We start from the raw sequence: 21283 nt of genomic DNA on the forward strand, positions 1-21283 counted from the left end.
AATAAATAAAATCCAGCCAGTTGGTCCTTGAAACGCTAGCATGGCTTGATTGCTTCTGCCCAGGACTTTGCCAACTGTGCTGCAGATGCTGCCTCCCTCTGCCTGCCCCTTCCCTGGGCTGCAGGAGGAAAAGGCAGGGAAGGAGGGAAGATTCCAGGTCTGGGAAGAAAGGAAAAGGAAAAGGGAAAGGAAAAGGGGAAAGGAAAAGAAGGAAGGAAGCGGCGGAAGGAAGGAAGGAAGGAAGGAAGGAAGGAAGGAAGGAAGGAAGGAAGGAAGGAAGGAAGGAAGGAAGGAAGTGGCGGAAGGAAGTAAGGAAGTGGCGGAAGGAAGGAAGGAAGTGGCGGAAGGAAGGAAGTGGCGGAAGGAAGTGGCGGAAGGAAGGAAGGAAGGAAGGAAGGAAGTGGCGGAAGGAAGTGGCGGAAGGAAGTGGCGGAAGGAAGTGGCGGAAGGAAGGAAGGAAGGAAGGAAGGAAGGAAGGAAGGAAGGAAGGAAGGAAGTGGCGGAAGGAAGGAAGGAAGGAAGGAAGGAAGGAAGGAAGGAAGGAAGGAAGGAAGGAAGGAAGGAAGGAAGGAAGGAAGGAAGGAAGGAAGGAAGTGGCGGAAGGAAGGAAGGAAGGAAGGAAGTGGCGGAAGGAAGTGGCGGAAGGAAGGAAGGAAGGAAGGAAGGAAGGAAGGAAGGAAGGAAGGAAGGAAGGAAGGAAGGAAGGAAGTGGCGGAAGGAAGGAAGGAAGGAAGGAAGGAAGGAAGGAAGGAAGGAAGGAAGGAAGGAAGGAAGGAAGGAAGGAAGGAAGGAAGGAAGTGGCGGAAGGAAGGAAGGAAGGAAGGAAGGAAGGAAGGAAGTGGCGGAAGGAAGGAAGGAAGGAAGGAAGGAAGGAAGGAAGGAAGGAAGGAAGGAAGGAAGGAAGGAAGGAAGGAAGGAAGGAGGAAAAATTCCATATCTGGGAAGGAGGGAAGATTCTATATCTGAGGAGGAGGGAAGGTTCCATATCTAGGAAGGAGGGAAAATTCCACGTCTGGGATCAAACACGGAGTGGGATCTGAGTGCAGGGCAGCCCAGGGGCCTGGAGGAGCCATTTCCAGCAGGATTTGCTGCTGTCAGAGCCCCTGCCCTGCAGCTCTGCAGCAAAGAGCGAGGTCCTGCCCAGGAAGGCTCCTCAGAGGAGCAGGGAATGCTGCCCCTGCCTTGGCCAGGCTCCAGGGTAGTTAATTGCATTCTGCCTGCCCGACATTAATTAATTTGGTGTCGTGCAGAGACCGCTGCGCTGGGTGCATCCGGGAAAAAAAAATAAAAATTAAAAAAAAAAAAACCCAACCAAAGAGAAAAAACCAACCCACACCCAATAAATAACAGAGGGGGAGGGAGCTGGGCTGAGCACTGAGCAGCCCCCTTGGCAGTTCCAGGCTGCTCTCACAAGGAAATCCATGGGATTTGTACTGATCTGGAGGTGCCCTGGGCCTCCTGAGCTGCCCAGGGAACTGATCCCAGCAGGGCAGGCAGAGACACCCTCAGGTGTGTCATACCTGCTTTAAACATTTAAAAAGTTTAAATTTAAAGATTTAAAGAGTGTGTTTTCCCCGGGGAGCAGAGGCTGAGCTCACCCCTCTGCAAGGGTGGCTTTGGGAGGCAGAGCAGGAGATCCCCTGCTCACACCACAGCAGATGCCTGCGATTCAAACCCTACTGTTCCCTCATTAAAGCAGCTGTCTGCTGTCCCCCAAAGACAGACAAATTAGGAGCCAACTCAAGCAAGAGCGCAGCAAACACAGAAATATGTGACTATGAAATGCTAACAAGGCCGCTCCCCCCACACGGGGCCTGCAGCTCAGACAGGGGCTCAGGGAAGGAGGTGAAAGGAGGCAGAGCAGCAGATTTGTTTTCTTTGTCAAGTTAGAGCTCAGCCCAGCTGTTTTCCCAAACAAGCCAAAGTCATGAGCTGTGTCTAGTTTGATTTTTTTTTTTTTTTTAATTCTTGCAGCAATGATATCTCAGATTCACTTGTGGGATCTCAGCTGGGATCACAACTCTCTGTGTGCCCTTCTGGGAGTTGTTTCTCTGACCTGTGTGATGGTGTTCACAGGGGTTTGAGGATGAGGGAAGAGATGAGGATCTGACTCCATGTTTCAGAAGGTTTTATTTATTATTTTATGGTATATATTATATTAAAACTATACTAAAAGAATAGAAGAAAAGGTTTCATCAGAAGGCTGGCTAAGAATAGAATAGGAAAGAATGATAACAAAGGCTTGTGGCTCGGGCTCTCTGTCCAAGCCAGCTGACTGTGATTGGTCATTAATTAGAAACAACCACATGAGACCAATCACAGATGCACCTGTTGCATTCCACAGCAGCAGATAACCATTTTCCTGCTCCCATATTTTTCCCTGAGATCCCCTCAATTTCAAAATTATAACAATTCAGAGGGAGAGGGTTTACATTTTCCATTTTGGGGGGGGGGGCTCCTGCCTTCCTTAGCAGACACCTGTCTGTTCAAACCAAGACAACAACAAAGACTGAGAGAACAGAGGGAAAACCCCCTGGGTTTGTGCAGGGATTCTCCCAACACCCAGGGATCTCAGGGTATCGATGAGGCAGCCCTGAGGCAGGGAAAGGCTGTTCTATTTGTGGCCAAGGCTTTCCCATCAGGGAACCAAAAGCAGCACCAACTGCAGCACAGCTAGCCTGGGAAGCAGATGGTCTGTGGAGGTGAGTCCCACTGCAGTTGCACAGCAAGTCTGACACCCTGGGGAGAAATCCCACAGACAGGCAGGATCCCCAAATCCTCCCTGACAAAACTGCTGGCTGGAGGGACAAAACAACTTGTTCAAAGCCAGATATGCCCTGGAGCAACCAGGATTAGGGTGATGTCACCAGCCTTTGGAGCAGCAGCGACAGTGGGTGCACACAAAATAAATATATTTAATGAATGCAGCCGTGGATCATCAACAGTCTGTTGTTATCACAGTCCCTGGCCAGCCGTGATCTCTCTTTCACTTCTCAGAGCATTGAACAAACACCTGGAAGAGGCTTGGGGCTGACCTCCCCTGCCTTGGTACATGTAGGAGAGGGGGATCTGTGCTTTGCACTGGCAGCCAAGCTCCAGCTGCTCTCAGGAGTGGAGCTGAGAGATGTCCAGAGATTCTCTCTGAGCAGGAGGATCTCACCACAATGCTGGGCTGACTGTTTGCACCCACTGGGGTTATTGTGTAAATCAGATTTTAGAGATGCTGCAACAGAGCAGCAGGTACAGCAGGCAGGAGCTGCCAGACTGGGGTGGGATGTGATGGAATGGTGCATCCAACCTTCCTGCAGAGAATCCTCCTCCAGCTGCAGCTGGGTGTTGTTTCCCAAGGATTCTCTCCCCACTGAGCAGGAGGACATTCCCAACCTTTCTAAGGGATCAACCAGAGCCCTCCCTGCTCCATCTCCTGTGGGAGCCACCCCACACCTCTCAGCCCTGGGGGCACAGCACAAACCGGGACCAAATGGGAGCTGCTCCAGCCCCATCTCCTTGGTTTAGAAGGGAAATGTTTGTCTGAGCAGCAGGTTTCCTGCAGATGGGAAAACATCCATACAGGATCAGGTGAAAATTTGATTTCTACAGGGCACACCCAGCAGGAGCAAAGGGAGGAGCTGAGCTGAGCACCAAACCTCAGCAGCAAAACCAGGGCTGTTTGTTTTATTACTGGGCACAGAGTGGAATCCTGTTCCTGGGGAGGGTGCAGAAAGTGACACCGTGGGAAAGAGCCTGCTTGGAAATTGGACCCAAGAACAGCACAAATGTGGCCTCTGCCCCTGGCCCTCGGCAGCCAGAGCAGCTCAAGGGAGCTCAGCTGCTTCCCAGAACTTCCCACCATTGCATTTGTTTCCTTCCACAGCCCAGAGCCTTTTGAAAGCTTGTGCAATGCAGGATTGTGTGAAAATGTCCATTTTGGGCTCAGCTTTTCACTGGGCACTCCTCCTACCTCCTGGTCAGGAAGAGTAAAGAAAAGAGTCACCAAAACACAAAAATTAACACCATCAAAACCAAACCATCCTCACAAATCCCCCTCCTCACTGGGGATTCCCATTAACCTGCACTGTCCCTGCTCATTGCATCAGTCCCTTCCAACCCAAACTCTTCCAGCATTTATGCAAACATGAATTAAACTGCAGCAAAACCCCACATCTGACCAAGTTTCCATGTTGGTGGAAAGGTCCTGACCAGCCACAAAGGGGAAAAACCATTTGTGACACCTTCACAAGATAAACACCACTTCCTTTCCCATTTGTAGAATGCAGGAACATAAATCCATATATCCCATATATCCCAATGTTCTCCCATTAACTCCCTCTCAGAGCAGCCCTTAACTAACCCAGGCTGCAAACCCATGATTAACAATCAGATTGCACTGTCCCTGCTCTCACTGCAAGGCTTATCACACCAATAATACCCCCAAAATCAGCACAGCCCTCCCAGGAACCTGATTTTTGTGCAAGCTGTTACAATTCTTCTGAGTAACATTAATTTTATTCAAATACCTGGGAAACACGGGGAGGTAACAGCTGAAGTTCCTGCTGGACCCTTAAGGCAAGAAAATATTCAGTTAATATCTTAGACATCCAACCAGACCATGTGCTGCAGGGGCTCCTATTCCTCATTTTTATATAATGAAAAATACAAAGCATAATTCAAAAGAAGAAATACATTTTAAAACATGGCATGAAAGGGCTTCTTTACTGACAGATCCTTGGTGTACTTTGATTTGCTTTTCCTTACAAGCTCTCTCGCTCAACTATTATTTTCTTTCCCAGTGGTGTCATTCTAATTTTCAAACTCAGGCAAAGGAGCTGCTCATTGCTTTCCTCTGGTCAGCAGCCACCTCAGGGGGGTTTTCTTCAGCTTCTCAGCAAACAGCAGCTCAGGCAGAGCCTGCAAACATCTCCCAGTCCTGGGGAATTGTTGCTGACCACCACCAACAGCCCAACAAGAACAAAGCAGCTTGGAGAGCTTACCCCCACCTCTCACCTGCTGTGTTGAAGGTTTTCCTGAACTTGCTGGAGGGGGAGAATAAATAATTGTGGGTAATAAATAAACCAAACCCTGCAGAAGTTTGGTTTGGTTTGGTTTGGTTTGGGGAATGGCCGAGGGGGAGCCCAGCAGGCTCAGGATGGAGCTGCAGGAGCTCCCCAGTGTCCTGACCCCATCCACAACAGCCCGTTCTTGTTTCTCCAGTGCCCTCTCTTTTCAAGGGAATGACATCAGTCCTTTAGGTCTTTTCTGAGTCTTTTTCCCATTTTCTTTTTGCTTATCACCCTAAAAATTTTAAGAGAACCTGCCATTTCCAAGCCATCCTGTGGTGGGTTTCCCCGTGGTGCACATCACGCTGACATGAGATGTGACTGGAGCCATAAAGTGCTTTTTTTGTCGCTGTCACTGTGGATAAGAGCCTGCAGAAGAAGGATTTATATATATTTTCTGTCCTCTCTTACCCCACTACCCCCTCCAAGCTCCAACTGCTCAAAGCAGAGCTTTGAGTTCATTACACCCTGCTGAGCAAAGAGACGAGTTGGAAAGCCAAGGTTTCCCAAGCAGGGAGCTGTTTAAGGACTGTGCTGGCATTAGGAGGGGAAAGGGGGATAACCTGGCTGCCCAGGAGAGGGACAGGGTGCCATGGTGGCAGTCAGGGCTCCTTTGGGCACTCTGCAGTGATGCAGAGCTCAGAGCCCACGAGGATTTTCAGAGAATCACCCCATGGGTGTTTGAAAGTCCTCCCTGACACCGAGAGCTGCTTTGCTCTCTCCTGCTTGGGCAGAGCCAGCCCAGGGGCCCAGTGTGGGTTTCAGCATCTCCAAGGACTGAGTGGGGACATCACACCAGGAAAACTCTGGCCCCAGCTTGGAGGACCATGTATGACATATAAACATACCAAGCTGGTGACGCGTTTTTGTTTATTTCCCTGCTGCTGAGATCTGGTTACCTCTGATAAATCCTGCCAAGATCCTAGCTGGACAAACTCAGGCTTCTGGAGGAAGCAAGCTCTGGTTAAAGGGGGTCTTTGAAATGTCTCACAAGCAAAAGATCTGAAGAGAGGTAATCCAACCCAGCCCAGTCTGCCAAAGCTTCTCCTGCTTGCACAGTTTGTTTAACAGAGTTCAAGGCCAGAAGGCTCCGTTATAATCTTCTAAAGCTGCGGTTCTGCATGGAGAGAGGGATTAAAGGTGGCTGGGGGTCCCTGAAGAGCCCTGTGAGAGCAGGCAGGCTCAGGAGATAACAGCAGTGTGGGGTTTAGGAATGGTGACGAGATGGGGACACCTGGCTGAGCCCTGAGCTCTGCGCTGGCTTCTACCACACAGCAGCCCATTCTCCTCACCAGCTGCTCCCAGCTGGCTGTCCTTTGTCCCAGTGCTTTGTCCCAGTACAAACTGGGACCCTACAAGGAGCTCCACCAGCCCAGCCCAGCCCTATCACTGCCTCAGGGCTATGTACAAATCACAAACAGGACAGGACTGCTGTGGAATGTGCCTTGAGCTGTTCGATTTTCCAGCATCAGTCTCATTACATGGTTATGACAATGGGAAGATGCCACCAGCTTCAAACTTCCTGATATCTTGCTAGATAAACTTTTCTGTAGCTTAGAGGGTTATTCTAGCCAAGCGTTAATCCACAGATCATTGTTCTATTTGTCCTTGCTTTTCTACTTTTTAAATAATTTTTCTGCTGACCTATCTCATGGCTACTGCTTGGCTCTAATCACAGTTCTGCTGTCTCTGGGGCCTGCCTTTTGCAGCTTTCCCAAAACCCTCCAATTTTGTGGATTCCCACAATTCTCCCTCTCTGTTCACCCAAAAAGAAACCTTCACAATCGTGTCGTTTATTACCTGCATTTTGTAGCCTTACTATAATGTTTCTGCTTATCACCTGCTTAAAGCATTTTCTTGCTTGCACTAAGCATTGCTATATCACAACACAGCAATTTAATGCTGTGAAAATCCAGTCAGTTCAAAGGGCATAAATGATGCTGGACAATAGTTAGAAGTCGAAAAATTCTTGTTGATTCTGAGGTCTTAATTCAGCCCAGCAGCAAGGCATCCTTCTGCCTCCTTTCTCCTATAAATATCAAGGCTGTTTACATCTTCTCCCACCCCAATTTGAGTTCATTTTCCCCCAAAAAGGCTCAGTCTGAGGCGTCCCTCGCTGTCCCACGCGGAGCCTGCTGAGAGTGGCTTTGCTCCACTCCTGCTCTGATGGAGCTGCACAAAAACCAGCTTGGGAGGCTTTAATTTTCCAAGCTTAAGATGAAAAGGATTCATTTAAAGCCTTTAAAAAATTTAGCCCACTTCACAGCTCCTTCCAAAGCTCGGTGTTGTGCTCTTTAAATAGGAGACATGTTTTAAAGCTGCTGCCATCATTTATTAAATTAGCCTCAGACTTGCAAATGCAGCTCCCTCTTATTGAATCTTGTAATATTTATTTGCCAAGTTGTGATATTTGGAACTGTGCACGTTACACACACGGGGGAAGGAGGGAGGTGATGGGGAAGGCGTGAGGGGATGGGGGAAGGAAACCACCTCTACTGTAAATTGTGTAAATACACTTGCACGTCCCAGGAGGGGTAGGGAAAAGGCATTGTAATTAAAATGACTGCCAGGGTATTTTAAACAAGGGAGAATAAATAGACTTTTCTCTGCATGGCACAGGCTCCTTTAACTTGGAAACTTCGTGACAGAAGATGATTAAAAATATCTTATGGCGTGTCTGAAATCTGCAAGCTTTGATGAGAAAAATGTTCTTGGGAATGAAAGGAGATCAAGTGAAGGAGGAACAGTCTCCTACACAGTGTTTTATAGGCCCAATTCATGACTGCAGATGTCACCGAAAATAATAATAAAAAAGCCTCTTTTTTTGCTTCTTAACAGAAGAAAAACACCAAGCAGGGCTCCTGTAGTGAGGAGATCCCTTTGTGCAGCTCTTGGAGCAGGGATGCTCCAGGAAACCATGGCAATGGCTGAGGAGATGCAGAGCTCCTGCCTGGGGATGCCACACGAGCCAGGGAGGGCTCAGGGCCGGCCCTGGCACCCCAATCCCAGCCCTTGGCAGGGCAGGGGCACGGGGCAGGTCCTGCACAGAGCTGGGCTGGAGCTCTGCTCCTCCTCCTCCTCCTCCTCTTCCTCTTCCTCCTCCTCCTCCTCCTCCTCCTCCTCCTCCTCCTCCTCCTCCTCCTCCTCCTCCTCCTCCTCCTGGGATTTAGCCCAGCTGCAGGGTCCAAACCTGGACCAAGTGGAATCACAAAATGGTTTGGGTTGGAGGGACCTTGAACCCATCCAGTTCCAAACCCCTGACAGGGACAGGGACAGGGACAGGGACAGGGACAGGGACACCTTCCACTGTCCCAGGCTGCTCCAAGCCCTGTCCAGCCTGGTTTTGGACACTCCCAGGGATCCAGGTGCAGCCACAGCTGCTCTGGGCACCCTGTGCCAAGGCCTCACACCAGGGAACAATTCCTAATTCCCAATATCCCATCCAGCCCTGCCCTCTGGCAGAGGGAGCCATTCCCCCTTGTCCCATCATTCCATGTCCTTGTATAAAGTCCCACTTCAGATTTCACTTGCCTCTGTCCAAAATCCCCCACAAAACCCTCCCAGCTCTCTGGGAGTGGGAGCTCTCCCTTGTTCCATATGCCATGAAAAGTTTCCCCTTAAGAAGTAAATCATGGAATCATTAAAGCTGGAAAACACCTCCTGGATCATTGAGTCTAACCTTTGATAACATAAAAAAGAGATAAATAAAACAATTAAAAAGTAAATTATATATATATAAAAAAAAAAGAAGTATTGAGCCTCCCAGTGGATGAGAAACCCTGCCCTGAGGTGGTGACACCATCACAGTGTCAGGATGGATGAAATTCCCTGTAACCTCAGCCTTGCTGCAAGGGGCTCTGGGACAACACCTCACTGACAGATTTCTTTGAAGACCTTAAAACTGGGAGTGCCTGATTTCCAAAAGGAGATATTTCACATTATTATGATCAGGCTTTTTTTCTCCCCCCCCTCTTTTTAATGATTCTAATTTTTCTGCTGCTCAGAGCCCTGGACCTGGTAACCACGGAAACTCAGGAAGAGGGATGCAGGAGCACTACCACCAACCAGAGAATCTAATCATCTTCCCCAAGTGTGACAGGAAAACATGCACCAAGATGCAGGCTGAAAAGGGATTCTGTTGGTGTTCGCTCCATAAAACACTGTGTGCACAAGCACAGGGGGTGCTGTGCTTGGGGTGCCCATCCCAGGAGAGTGATGGGTCCGTCCAGACTTGGCAAACCTGGAAGGACAGGAAGGTTGTGGCAAAGCAGATGGGAAAAATGTCCTGATGTGCTCCTACTGCTTGAGAAAGCAATGTAGGAAAAAGGAAAACTCAGGGAAAAAAAAAATCACCAGAGAAGGTTCTGTTTGGCAAACACTTAATGCAAAGCTCATGCCTCAGTTTCCCAATATCCATCTAAACCTGCCCTGGCCCAGCCTGAGCCATTCCCTCTGCTCCTGTCCCTGTTCCCTGAGAGCAGAGCCAAAATCCCGGCTGTCCCCTTCTGGCAGGAGCTGTGCAGAGCCACAAGGTCCCCCCTGAGCCTCCTTTTCTCCAGGCTGAGCCCCTTCCCAGCTCCCTCAGCCTTTCCTGGAGCTCCAGACCTTTCCCCAGCTCCCCCAGCTCCTCCTGAATCTCCAGTCCCTTCCTCATCTCCCCCAGCCCCTCCTGGAGCTCCCCCAGCCCCTCCTGGAGCTCCAGGCCCTTCCTCATCTCCCCCAGCCTCTCCTGGAGCTCCAGTCCCCTCCCCATCTCCCCCAGCCCCTTCCCCATCTCCCCCAGCCCATCTCCATGTTCTGGGAGGGCAGAGCTGCTGCCTGGGTCCCTGCAGCTCTCCGGAGTGAGCAGGGCTCAGAGCAGAGCACACAGAGAGGCTCTGTCAGAGCTCTCTGCCCCTGGGAAATCCATTCCTGCCTCGCTGGAATGGTGATGCCAGAGTAATCCCAGTGAGATTATCCCACTCTCTTGGGTCTTAACCCCAGCCCACCGTGGTTGGGTCCCTCTGCTCAGAGGGAGCTGAGGGAGCCCAGGGCAGGGCAGGGGAGGCGGGAGGAAGAGGAGGGAGCTGCAGGCAGGCAGGGCAGGCTGTGTGGCCGCAGGCATGGGCACAGCTGCTGCCCTGCTGCCCATTCCGCCTGAATGACACACTTGGCACAGGCACTGCCCACGTTCCTCACGGGCCACTGGGTGCTCTTCCTCATCCAACTCCTGCACATGCTCCTCCTGGACCTGGCTCAGCTCTGCTGATGCCTCCAGAGCTGGAAAAAAGGCAAAGATGAAGGGGCAGAGCAGTGGCAGGGGGGCAGCAGGGCTGGGAGGAGGAGGAAAGAGGAGGTGACTTCATCTCATACCAGAGAGCTGACAGCCAGCAGAGGATGAAAGCCTGGCAATCCCTGGGCTCCAGGAGGAGATCTCTCAGCTGCCAGAAGCAGGGCAGGAGCCGGGGTTTGAATTCCAGGCTCAGCTCCTGCCCTGGGCTTTCCCACGCCAGCAAGGAAAAATCAGCGGAGTGACCCAAGAGGGATGCCTGGGAAGGGCTGCCTCCCTCCCTGCTGCTGCCAGGGGGCTGCAGGGCACTGGGGAGGAGGCTGGGAGAGCATCTGAGGCTGTCCCAGCTCCAGGCAGGGCAGAGACAGCTCTGGGACAGCTCTGAGCCCAGGAGGGTGCAGAGCATTCACACCTGAGCCTGCACCTCTGCCTGCACCTCTGCCTGCACCTCTGCCTGCTCCCTGGTGCCCTCCCCAGCTCATCACTGAATCCTTTAGGTTGGAAAAGCCCTCTCAGATCAAGCCCAGCAGTTCCCCTGCCATGCCAAGGCCACTGCTAATCCTTGTCCCCAAGTGCCACATCCCCCCATGGCTTTTAAACCCCTCCAGGAATGGGGACTCCACTCCTGTCCTGGCAAACCTGGGCTAGGGCTGGACAAATCCTTGGGTGAAAATATTCCCAATATCCATCTAAACCTCCCCTGGTACAATTTGAGGCCATTTCCCCTTGTCCTGTCTGTGTTCCCTGGTGCAGAGCCCAAATCTCAACTGTCCCCTCCTGTCAGGAGCTGTGCAGAGCCACAAGGTCCCTCCTGAGCCTCCTTTTCTCCAGGCTGAGCCCCTTTCCCAGCTCTCTCAGCCCCTTCCCAGCTCCCTGAGCCCCTTCCCCAGATCCCTCAGCCCCTCCTGGAGCTCCAGACCCTTCCCCAGCTCCCCTGCCCTCCTTGGCTCTCTACATTCCCTTGCTGAACAAAGCAGCTCATGTGGAGCAAACTCACACAACAGTTTTGGTTCTTCCAAGCTCATCTAGTCCAAACCCCCAAGGTTTTTCTCCACCTTAAAGAAATTTTGCTTTTTCCCCTCATCTCTCTGTTTTTTAGCTGCTGCTCTAAACCTCAGGCCCAAGCTCCAGCTGCCATTTGGAAAATAAAGCACAAATGTAATCAAAGCAATTACTACCTCCACTTCAAACATTACATTATCAACCAAGCAGCTCCCCATTGAAGACAATTAATCTGCACACAGCCACCAAAAGAAACTGTCAGCAATTAGAAGTGGAAGCACAACTTTGTAGTTAATTGGGAATATTGCACCTCTGATACATGTTTAATTAGTTGATGGAGTGTGTCCCTTCTCAGACATTTTTCTTTTAAAGTTATAGCTGAAGTTCATTCCTTATCCCCCCCACTTTCTTTTTTTTCCAATGGAAAATAATAAAGGAAATAAATAAAGCATGAGTAATCTGAAACCTGATTCTGGCTCTGCCTTAGTTTGCAGCTTGTAATGTGTACACAGGAGTTTAGAGACCTCCAAGAGATAAGGAGGAAAAGATCTTTCTTTTCTTTCAGAGCTCCTCTTTTTTCATTAATCTGATTTTAAGACCTTGCCTGCGCATTTTCACACTTCCCTTATAAATCTCATTTTTGTCCTGTTTCCCTTGGGATTATCAGGTGAAGGAACAGGAGGGCCCAGAGCTGAGCAGAGGCAGGCACACGCTGTGATACATTCATTTCAACACTTATTTTACAAAGGGGCTAAATTTTATCTTTGCATAATGATGCTGCTTTGCATATCTATAGCTGCTTTCATCCCATGATCTCAGAGCATTCTGCAGACTGTTAATTAAGTCTCAAAACACCGTGCTGCAGTCAATAGGAGGGCTTTATTGGGGTGGGTTTATCTAATTTGTAGAAGAAAAGGGTAAACTGAGGCAGGGGGAGAGTGAGGAGGGGTTCCCAGGCATGGCACAGCAGAACAAAGTGTGTTAGGGGAGCTTTGTGTTTGTAACCCCACAGCCCTCACATCTCTTGGTCCAACTGAGGTGAAGTGCTCCTGATTTAGGGCACAAGCTCAGCTTTGAAGGAGGGACAAGATGGAAATTTTCCTTTGAGAAGATGAGGTTAAAACTTTCTAAAATGTAGCTGCACATCCCTGGGGCTGGGATGGGCTTTGGAGTGACCTGGAAGGTGTCGCTGTCCAAGGCAGGGGCTGGAACAAGAAGATCTTTAAGGTTCCTCCCATCCCAAACCTTTCCACAATTCCAATATCCCAGGTTACCAAGCAGCGCAGTGCCCAGAGCTCCCCCAGCCCACGTTCCCCATGGTTCCATGCCAGCACAGTGCTCTCAGCACCAGCCAGCCCTCAGAGCACCCTGGAGATGCTCCTGGGAGCGTTCTTCACTCGAGGTGGGTGTTTGCTTTTGTCATCCTTGGCGCCGCTTTCCAACCGCTCCGAAATGAAAACATTTCTATACCCACCAGGGCCTATTTTTCATCACCTCAGAGCAGCCTGGACCAAGAATAACTTTGCTGAGAGCCAGAAAATCCGCACAGTGGCTTGAGGCAGCCTGGCAGATACCCCCTGTTTGCCACGAGCAGAAAAACATCTCAGGGCCAGCCCCATCCTGATGAGCATCCCTCCCACACTGGGGAGAATTCAGCATGGGTGGCACATGTGGTCCTTTCTGCCAAAGAGAAAACTCTGCCAAAATCCCATCCCTTCAAGCAGAAAGATCCAGCCTGGAGGAATCCAACGTGCCTGGAGAATTGCTGGGGGAAACCACAACAACAAACCTGCAGAGAGAATGGAGCTGGCAAAGGCAAGAACACCAGCGTGTCTGCCATCCTTCCCACTGCCCTGCAGAAAAGCCTTTCCTACCTTATCAAACATTATCAAACATTATCAAACATTATCAAACATTATCACCTTGCTTGGAGCAGCATTTCAAGGAGCAACATCCTGGTTGCAAATCACCTTCTTCATTTTGTTACTTGCTGGAGCAAAACCATCCAAGTTGCAGCTCAGGTTTGGAGAGGGGAGGAAGCGTTTGCAACTGGTGAGCTGGTGGGGGAAAAGAATGAGTTTTCAAGTTGCCTGAGAACAGCTGCACGCTTTAAAGGTCAAGCATTTGTGTGGGTGAGTCTGCATTGCTCTCCATCCTTGGGCAAGAGGAATTTCAGCAGCTCAGGGGGACCCTGGTGGGTTTGTGTTTGTGTTTGCCTCTCCTCCTATCTCCAGGTAACAGGTACAGCTCATCAGCCATCTTCTGGAGATGGAAGCGGATGAAAGGAATGAGAGGAGCTCTCAGAACCATGAGGTCACTGCTGGCAGCAGCAGCAGCCACCCCGTGCAGCAGAGATCCCCCTTTGTTCTGCGCCCAAGTCAGAGGGGATGGATCCACCAGGCTCCGGAGCAGCCTGCAGAGCACAGGCAGAGCGTGGGTGCTTTCTTTTTCTGCCAGGGACAATCCAAGCAAAACCCAACCTCCTTCTTCCTTCAGCTGAAAGAAAGCATCAACAAGAAGACAGAAATTCTGGCCTGAAAAGCAGCCAAGCACTGCTGAGTGCTGGCCCGTGGTCCTTGCACAGGGGGATAATGAGAATTACTGAAGTGCCTTTGAAAAGCGCCTTGAGATTGTGCCATCTTGTGTCCTCCTGGAACACTGGGATGGAGGAACCAGTGTTCCTGGTTCCTGGCCAGCCTTGGAGCAGGGCCAGCCTCCCATGCTGCACTCTCTGCTGGCTGGGCTCTTTGAACCATTGCAGGGCAGCCCCAGGACTTCTGCTCACCCTCAGCCCCTCTGGCAAACGGAGGGAGCCAGGCTGCTTTGGGGGCGTAGGAACAGAGAGACGCAGCATTGGAGGTCCCCCCATCTCATAAAGGCATCCTCAAAATGAACCCTGCTAAGAAAAATCAATGTTTGCACCTCCTGTGCTCCTGACACAGCTTTTGTGTGCAGCAGGCATTTGAGATTCCCTTGGCTGGTCCATCTCCAACACCTCACACTATCAGCTGTTGCAGGCGAAGATGCAAATCCTCTCCTATCAAATCAAACACCTTTTTGAAAGTTTTAACATAATCTTCTCAAAGGAAAATTTCCATCTTGTCCCCTCCTTTAAAATTGAGCTTGTGCCCTAAAGCAGGAGGACTTCACCTCAATTCCAGCAAAAAGAGATGCTTTGAAATCCTTGCTTTGCAGCTCTGGCCACTCCAGCAACTCCCTGTGCTAAAGGGAAATCTCTTTGTGGAGAGCAGTGCTCAGTGTGTGCCTGAAAGGCAGCCACATGCTCACAGCCTTGACCTGCTTTGCTCACGACCTGAAAGGACCCACGGCTGGCAAAGGCAGCCCAGGGTGACAATGCCCTGGTGACAATGCCATGGTGACAATCCCAGGGTGACAATGCCGCTGTGACAATGCCACTGTGACAATGCCACGGTGACAATCCCAGAGTGACAATGCCAGGGTGACAATGCCATGGTGGCAATCCCAGGGTGACAATGCCACAGTGACAATGCCATAGTGACAATCCCATGGTGACAATGCCAGGGTGACAATGCCACGGTGACAATGCCATAGTGACAATGCCATGGTGACAATGTCATGGTGACAATCCCAGGGTGACAATGCCTTGGTGACAATGCCATGGTGACAATGCCACTGTGACAATGCCACAGTGACAATGCCACGGTGACAATCCCAGGGTGACAATGCCGCGGTGACAAGGCCATGGTGACAATCCCAGGGTGACAATCCCATGGTGATAGTCTCATGGTGACAATGCCACGGTGACAATGCCACAGTGACCATCCCAGGGTGACAATGCCATGGTGACAGTGCCACAGTGACCATCCCACAGTAACAATGCCCCAGTGACAATCCCACTGTGACCATCACATTGTGACCATCCCATGGTGACAATGCCAGAGTGACAATCCAGTGGTGACAATGCCACAGTGACCATCCCGCAGTGACAATCCCACAGTGACCATCCCGCAGTGACAATCCCACAGTGACAATCCTACAGTGACCATCCCACAGCAGCATCCTGGGCAGCACCAGCCCCTACCCCAGCACAGCTCAGCTGCAGGGAGATGATGCAGAGATAGCCCACTGTGCCAGGGGAGGGAATAAAATAAAATAAAATAAAATAAAATAAAATAAAATAAAATAAAATAAAATAAACCAGCTCTTCTCTTTCTGCTCCCAGTTTCGCTTTCCTTGGCAGGCTGGTGCCCTTGCCCAGCCATACTGCTCATGAGCATCCAAGTGGGCAGAGAAATGGGCATCACCCAAAGCCCAAAGTGGGCAGAGAATTGGGCATTACCCAAAGGATTTTTCCCTCTGAATGTGCCCAGGATCACTTGGCTGCAGGATGGTGGCTCTTAGGGGGACATCCCTTCACAGCTGTGGTGCTCTGCTGGGTCCCTGTGCCCTGAAATGCCAGGTGGGACCTGTCCCCTCCCCTCTGTGGGCACTGGGGAGCTGGGAAGGGGCTGCTCCATCTGCAGAGCTCTGAGCCAGGGAAGCCCCAGCTTGGGCCCATCTGGAAGGAATTACCAGAGGAGCTTTTTGTCAGCTGCTTCCACACCGAGCAAGGGTTGGGGTTTTACACCATTTGCCTCTCCCAGAATAAAAACCAGATAGGCAAGGAGGTTTATTACACACAAATCTCTCAGGATTACAGCTGCCCCACGGAAGGACCTGCCTGAGAGTGTTTCCTAGCTGGCATGGAAGAGCACAGCAGCCTTGGAGCATGGAAAATGGAACAGATCCTTGGCCGGATTCAACAATGGCATCAGCAAAAGCCTCGTTGGAGGAAGGAGGGGGAGAGTGGAGATGAGGGCTCAGACTCAGGGACCACCCAGGAGATGAAAGAGGCTGGAGCTGCTGCTGAGCTCTGCAGCCCCAGCTGGTGCCTGCATCAAACTCGAAGCTGTGATGATCCCCCAGCCTGATCCTGTTGTAAATTACTTCACTGGGATTTGGGACCCCGGGGACTGGGATCTGCTCTGGTTCCTCCCTTCACCAAAGATGTGTTTACATGTGAGGAATCATCCCTAGGGATGACCACGCAGTGTTTTCATTGATTTTTAATACCTCTTGTTTACCTGTTTCCAAATTGCAGGAGTCATTTTTATTTCTTTGCTGCTACGTTTTCCACAAAAGCTTTGCTTTAAAAAAAAAAAAAAAAAATCAAAATTATCTGTCTTTGAAACAGATATCGAGCATGTTTTGTTTCCTGACAACCACACGTAGAGATTCAATTTGTATACACTCCTCTGTGGATATGTCATACTGTGATTGCTCACACATTAACTGACACAGCAGAGCTGGGTGGCAGATATTTTATCTGTTCCTCAAGAATTTCAGAGCCTAATAAAAACACCAGTGGATCTAAAAGAGACCTTGATGTTTCGTAATATGTAAGACAAAAGGGTTTCCTGTTTAATTAGTCAAAATGTTAGATCAAAAAAAGATGCCTTAGATTTTGAAATGAGTCAGTACTGAAACTTATAACTAGCTTAAAAGGATTTCAAATATTTCATTCTCAAATAGGGAGAATGAAAAGAACAACTTTGGGACGATGAATTTTTGTTTCACAAACGAGCTGCACCGAACTGAACATTTTCTGCTGGAGCCCAAATCAAAGCTGTGACCCTTATCCAGCTGCTCTTGCAGAGGCATCACCCCAACCACTCCTCCCCTTACAAAACTGGCTCATTTCCTCTGGAAAACACAGATAACAACCAACTTCCACACTCTGTGTGCAGACAGAGAGTAAACTTGCACTGCCTATTATCCTGCAAGTAGGGACATAACGCTGCCCTTGATCTCCACTCAAGAGAGAAGGGAAATTCCACTGTTGCAGAGCCTTGGTTATTATCTTGAGAGGCAGGGCAGCAACCAGAGAGAGAATCCAGCAAGACAAGGCAGAGGAAGGGTTTCTGAGGCAGGGCACAGCTGCTGATGTGCATCAGGGCTGTGGGAGCTCCCAGCAGCCCAGCTTTCATCTGCCCATCAGCATTCCTGCACTGGGAACTGCAGAGCCAGAAAAACCAAAAGGAAAGAAAAAGAAGGAAAGGAATTATCAAACTCCCATGTTCATTTTCATGTTATGAACATGAGGTTTGCCCCAAACACAGATCTGTGGTTTTCAGAGCAGGGCAGTGTGATTTGGAGCGCTGAGCTGTGGTTTGATCCCTCTGTGGGCTGTTCAGTGAAGGGCTGGACTCTGATCCTTGTGGCTCCCTTGCAGCTCAGGATTTCTGTGATTCTGGGTCAGATTTGCTCCAATGGGCTGCCCCGTGGTGAGAGCTGTCCGTCTGTCCCTGGGGAGAGCACCTGAGGGATGTCCGTCTGTCCCTGGACATGGAGATCCTGGGGAGAGCACCCTGAGACTGGTCCATGTGTCCCTACCAGGCTGTCTGTCTGTCCCTGGGGAGAGCACCCCAAGGCTGGTCTGTCTGTCCCTCCCAGGCTGTCTGTCTGTCCTTCCCAGGCTGTCTGTCTGTCCCTCCCAGGCTGTCTGTGTGTCCCTGGGGAGAACGCCTCAAGGCTGGTCTGTCTGTCCCTCCCAGTCTGTCTGTCCCATCTGTCCCTCCCAGGCTCTCTGTCTGTCCCTCCCAGGCTGTCTGTCCATCTGTCTCTCCCAGGCTGTCCCCCTGTCCTTCCCAGACTGGTCCATCTGTCCCTCCCAGTCTGTCTGTCTGTCCCTCCCAGGCTGGTCTATCAGTCCCTGGGGAGAACACCCCAAGGCTGGTCCGTTTGTCCCTCCCAGGCTGTCTGTTTGTCCCTCCCAGGCTGTCCATCTGTCTGCCCACAGCTGGAGCAGCAGCCACAGCCTCCATTCCCGGTTTCCCCAGGACATCTCTGTGCCATTCATTGCAGCCAGGCCAGTGAAGATGGATGAAGGAGAATTTGGATGCTCCACCTGCCTCTGTTTGTGCACTGCACAGAGCTCTGGAGCACGGGAAACGCCACAAGGAGAGAACAGCCACAATTTCCCCCTGAATCTCACAAAATGTTGTGTTTAGCCACAGATCTGAAACATTGAGAAACCCAAGGTTTGAGTCTTGCCTGGCTCCACCTCTCCATCGCTTTGCTGGGGTGGATCTCAGAGCATTGATCAACCACAATCTCCACACGGGAAAGAAGCAGTGGCATTCCCACCAAAAAAAAAAAAAAAAACAATCCATGATAAAAAAATAAACCTGGGGAAGTTATGAGCATCTTCCTCCAAGGAATGGAGCACCACCGGCAACTTCACCTGCTGCAGGGTGAGGAGGGCCAAGCATGGAGCTCCCTCAGCATCTGAAATAATTGAATAATATCTGAATATCTGAATAATCCCAGTCAAAAAGAAAAACACATTTTGTGGGCATGTATGAAGATTTGGCCTGAATTTCAAGGTCATGTGGTAAATTAGCAGGAAGACCCAGATGTCCTGAGCTTGATCCCTTCCTCCCCTACGAGGCACGGCCTCCCATAACCATTTGTGCAATTGCCTTATTTCCCAGAGTGACTTATAGATGCTCTTGTAAGCAGATCCAGTCAATATATTTATTTTCCTTTTGATATACAGCTACAATAGGAAGCCATGCATGAAGTTTATTAAACCTGGCTAATTTTCTATCAGTTCTGCAAAATATCGATTCTATGCATTCAGCTATCTGGCTCAGACTCAGCCTGGAAAGAGAATCATTTAAAAACAACACAAAGAAGCATCCAATTCCTCTGAAACAACACTAATCTGAGCCTGCAAAGTGTCCCCATCCTCATGGGCAGAGCCCTTTGATCGACTGAGCCAAAGACAACTGTGTTATTTAGGAGCCATTTGCAAGCTGGCAGATTAAACAAGGCTTCCTTTTTTTTTCCCCCCTAAAGGGTGGGTGGGGAAAAAGTAACAGCTTTACAGTAGCAGTAAAACATCCAAATGAATTTTTTTTCCCCTCTGACAGAGTCAGATTCTTCAGGTTATATGGGCAGGAAAGCAGCACAGAAGGCTCTGCTGTTCTCCAGCTGCTAGGGACAGCGTGGGGACCAAAAATAAAAATAAAAATTAAAAATAAACACAAAAAACCAAGGTTTTGGTGAGCCAGGAGCAGGGCTGGCCACACAACACCTCTGAAACCAGTTTTTGCAGATGGCTGGCTCTATAGAGACAAGTCCTGTCCAGCAGGCAAGTCTAAGCCTTAATGCTGTCTCTCCACCTTTCTCAGAGAATTTAAAATCCCAGAATTTAAAATCCCAGAATAGTTTGGTTTGGAAAGAACCTTAAAGATCCTCTAGTTCCAACCCCCTGCCATGTGCAAGGAAATTTCACATTTGCATAATAAAATCAGAAACAGGGAATTTTCTACCTTCAATACTTCGAGCTTAACTGATCTTCTGCACAAACAAACTGTTATTGTGCCCAAATGACGACGGAAACCAGCAATAAATACAGAGATGCTATCTGAGCCAATATGGCAGGGTGTTTTACCACATCAATCTCGGGGAGCCTGCCCTCAGATCCACACATCAGGGCAGCTTTCAGTGACTTCCTTGGGTTCAAACTTCACCTGCTGCTTCCCCCGAGCCGCGGGCTGCTCCAGACCAGCTGCGGAGCATCATCCTACGAGGCAGAACATATGCACGATAAACAAATTAAGGCCATCTCCAAAACAACAGGCCCCTGGCTTCCTGGAAGAGCTGCGGGAGAAACTCAATCAGCAGCAGCAGCAGCAGCAGCAGCGGGTGGAATGGTGAAAAGGAGGGGATGGACCCTGCTGAGCACGGAGATGATTTGTGTTGGGTGAAATGGTGACGGGGTGTCAGGGTCTCTAGCTGGTCAGAGTGACCCTGAGAAGATTTTGAAAGTCTCTTTTCCCAGCCCGGCGCTTGAAGAAGGAGTCAGGGCTCTTCATTTCTTGGTCTCAAGGTAGTTTATTCATTGTTTATTATAGATATCTTATCTATAAAATTCTTTCTCCTGTCCTGCTGAGGTCCACTCAGCAAGACAGCCCAGGACACTCAGCCTGCCCCTGGGGTGGTGTTATATCTTTATACTAAATACTACCTGCACAATATTTACAATTACTTTCCAATATCTATCACCTATGTTAGACAGTGAACTTCTCTACTCTGCACCTGGGCTGTCTGTTCCTGTCTAGCCTCACATTGTTATGATCAGGATCTCGCTGGTTTTCCTTTTACCCCAAATGAGCAAGGCAGCCAGCATGTGCTCCCTTAGCAGCCCTGGAAGCCCTCTGAGATATCAGAGTTTCTCCTTGCAGCCTGACTCCTCACTCAGCATGCCAGACTCGTCCTGCTTTGCCCCAGAAAGCTGCTGAGAAGCACCTGGGAGCCCCAGCTCCTCCTCAGCCCAGGCCCAGCCTCAGAGCAGAGTCTGGCACTGAAGTCTAACACAAATCCCCTGGTGTGATAACAGGCAGGCAGGGCACTGACAGCTAACAGAGAAGTATTTAAAATAACTGGCTGATTTAAGACAAGTGTCTCCTTAATCCTAAGCAGTTAGAGGTTGTTTTATGCCCTGGATGACAAAGGTTTGTATAGCTAGTTTATCATATGTTTAAAGCTGCCTTGGTGTAACAGCAGAGGATGTGCTATTCATCTTAGGCAAAGCAGGGGAAAGCTGGGGAAGAAATGGAGAATGTGTAATAACCAAGAGCTCCTTCCTGCACAACCTAAGATCCACCAGAAGAAAACAGTGGTGTCATGACTGTAAAGCCATTGGAAGTTCTTTGCTGTGTCCTTTTTGCAGGACTCTCCAGCTGGCAGGGCCCATGTCTGGGATGGAAATGTGGAGAGGTCTGACTGTGCAGGAGCAGTGGGACGTCGCAGACATCTTTTCATGAAAAATCCTTTCCTTAGGATTTTTCCTCCTGAGAAGCTGAGAGGCCTCAGGAACAAAATATAAACAATGATTATCTGCTGCTGTGGAATGCAACAGGTGCAT

General features: G+C 49.9%; 1 long non-coding RNA gene across 1 annotated transcript; it reads right to left on the minus strand.

Moving 5' to 3' along the window:
* Positions 1-2202: 2202 nt before the first annotated feature.
* On the minus strand, positions 2203-14209 carry LOC141725423 (uncharacterized). Its single transcript, XR_012577270.1, has 3 exons — positions 13251-14209; positions 4518-4560; positions 2203-3964 (listed from the first exon to the last, which is right to left on the minus strand). It is a non-coding gene; the product is annotated as an uncharacterized LOC141725423 (long non-coding RNA).
* Positions 14210-21283: the final 7074 nt, after the last annotated feature.

The sequence above is a fragment of the Zonotrichia albicollis genome, chromosome 29 (assembly GCF_047830755.1).
Source record: "Zonotrichia albicollis isolate bZonAlb1 chromosome 29, bZonAlb1.hap1, whole genome shotgun sequence".
NCBI lineage: Eukaryota > Metazoa > Chordata > Aves > Passeriformes > Passerellidae > Zonotrichia > Zonotrichia albicollis.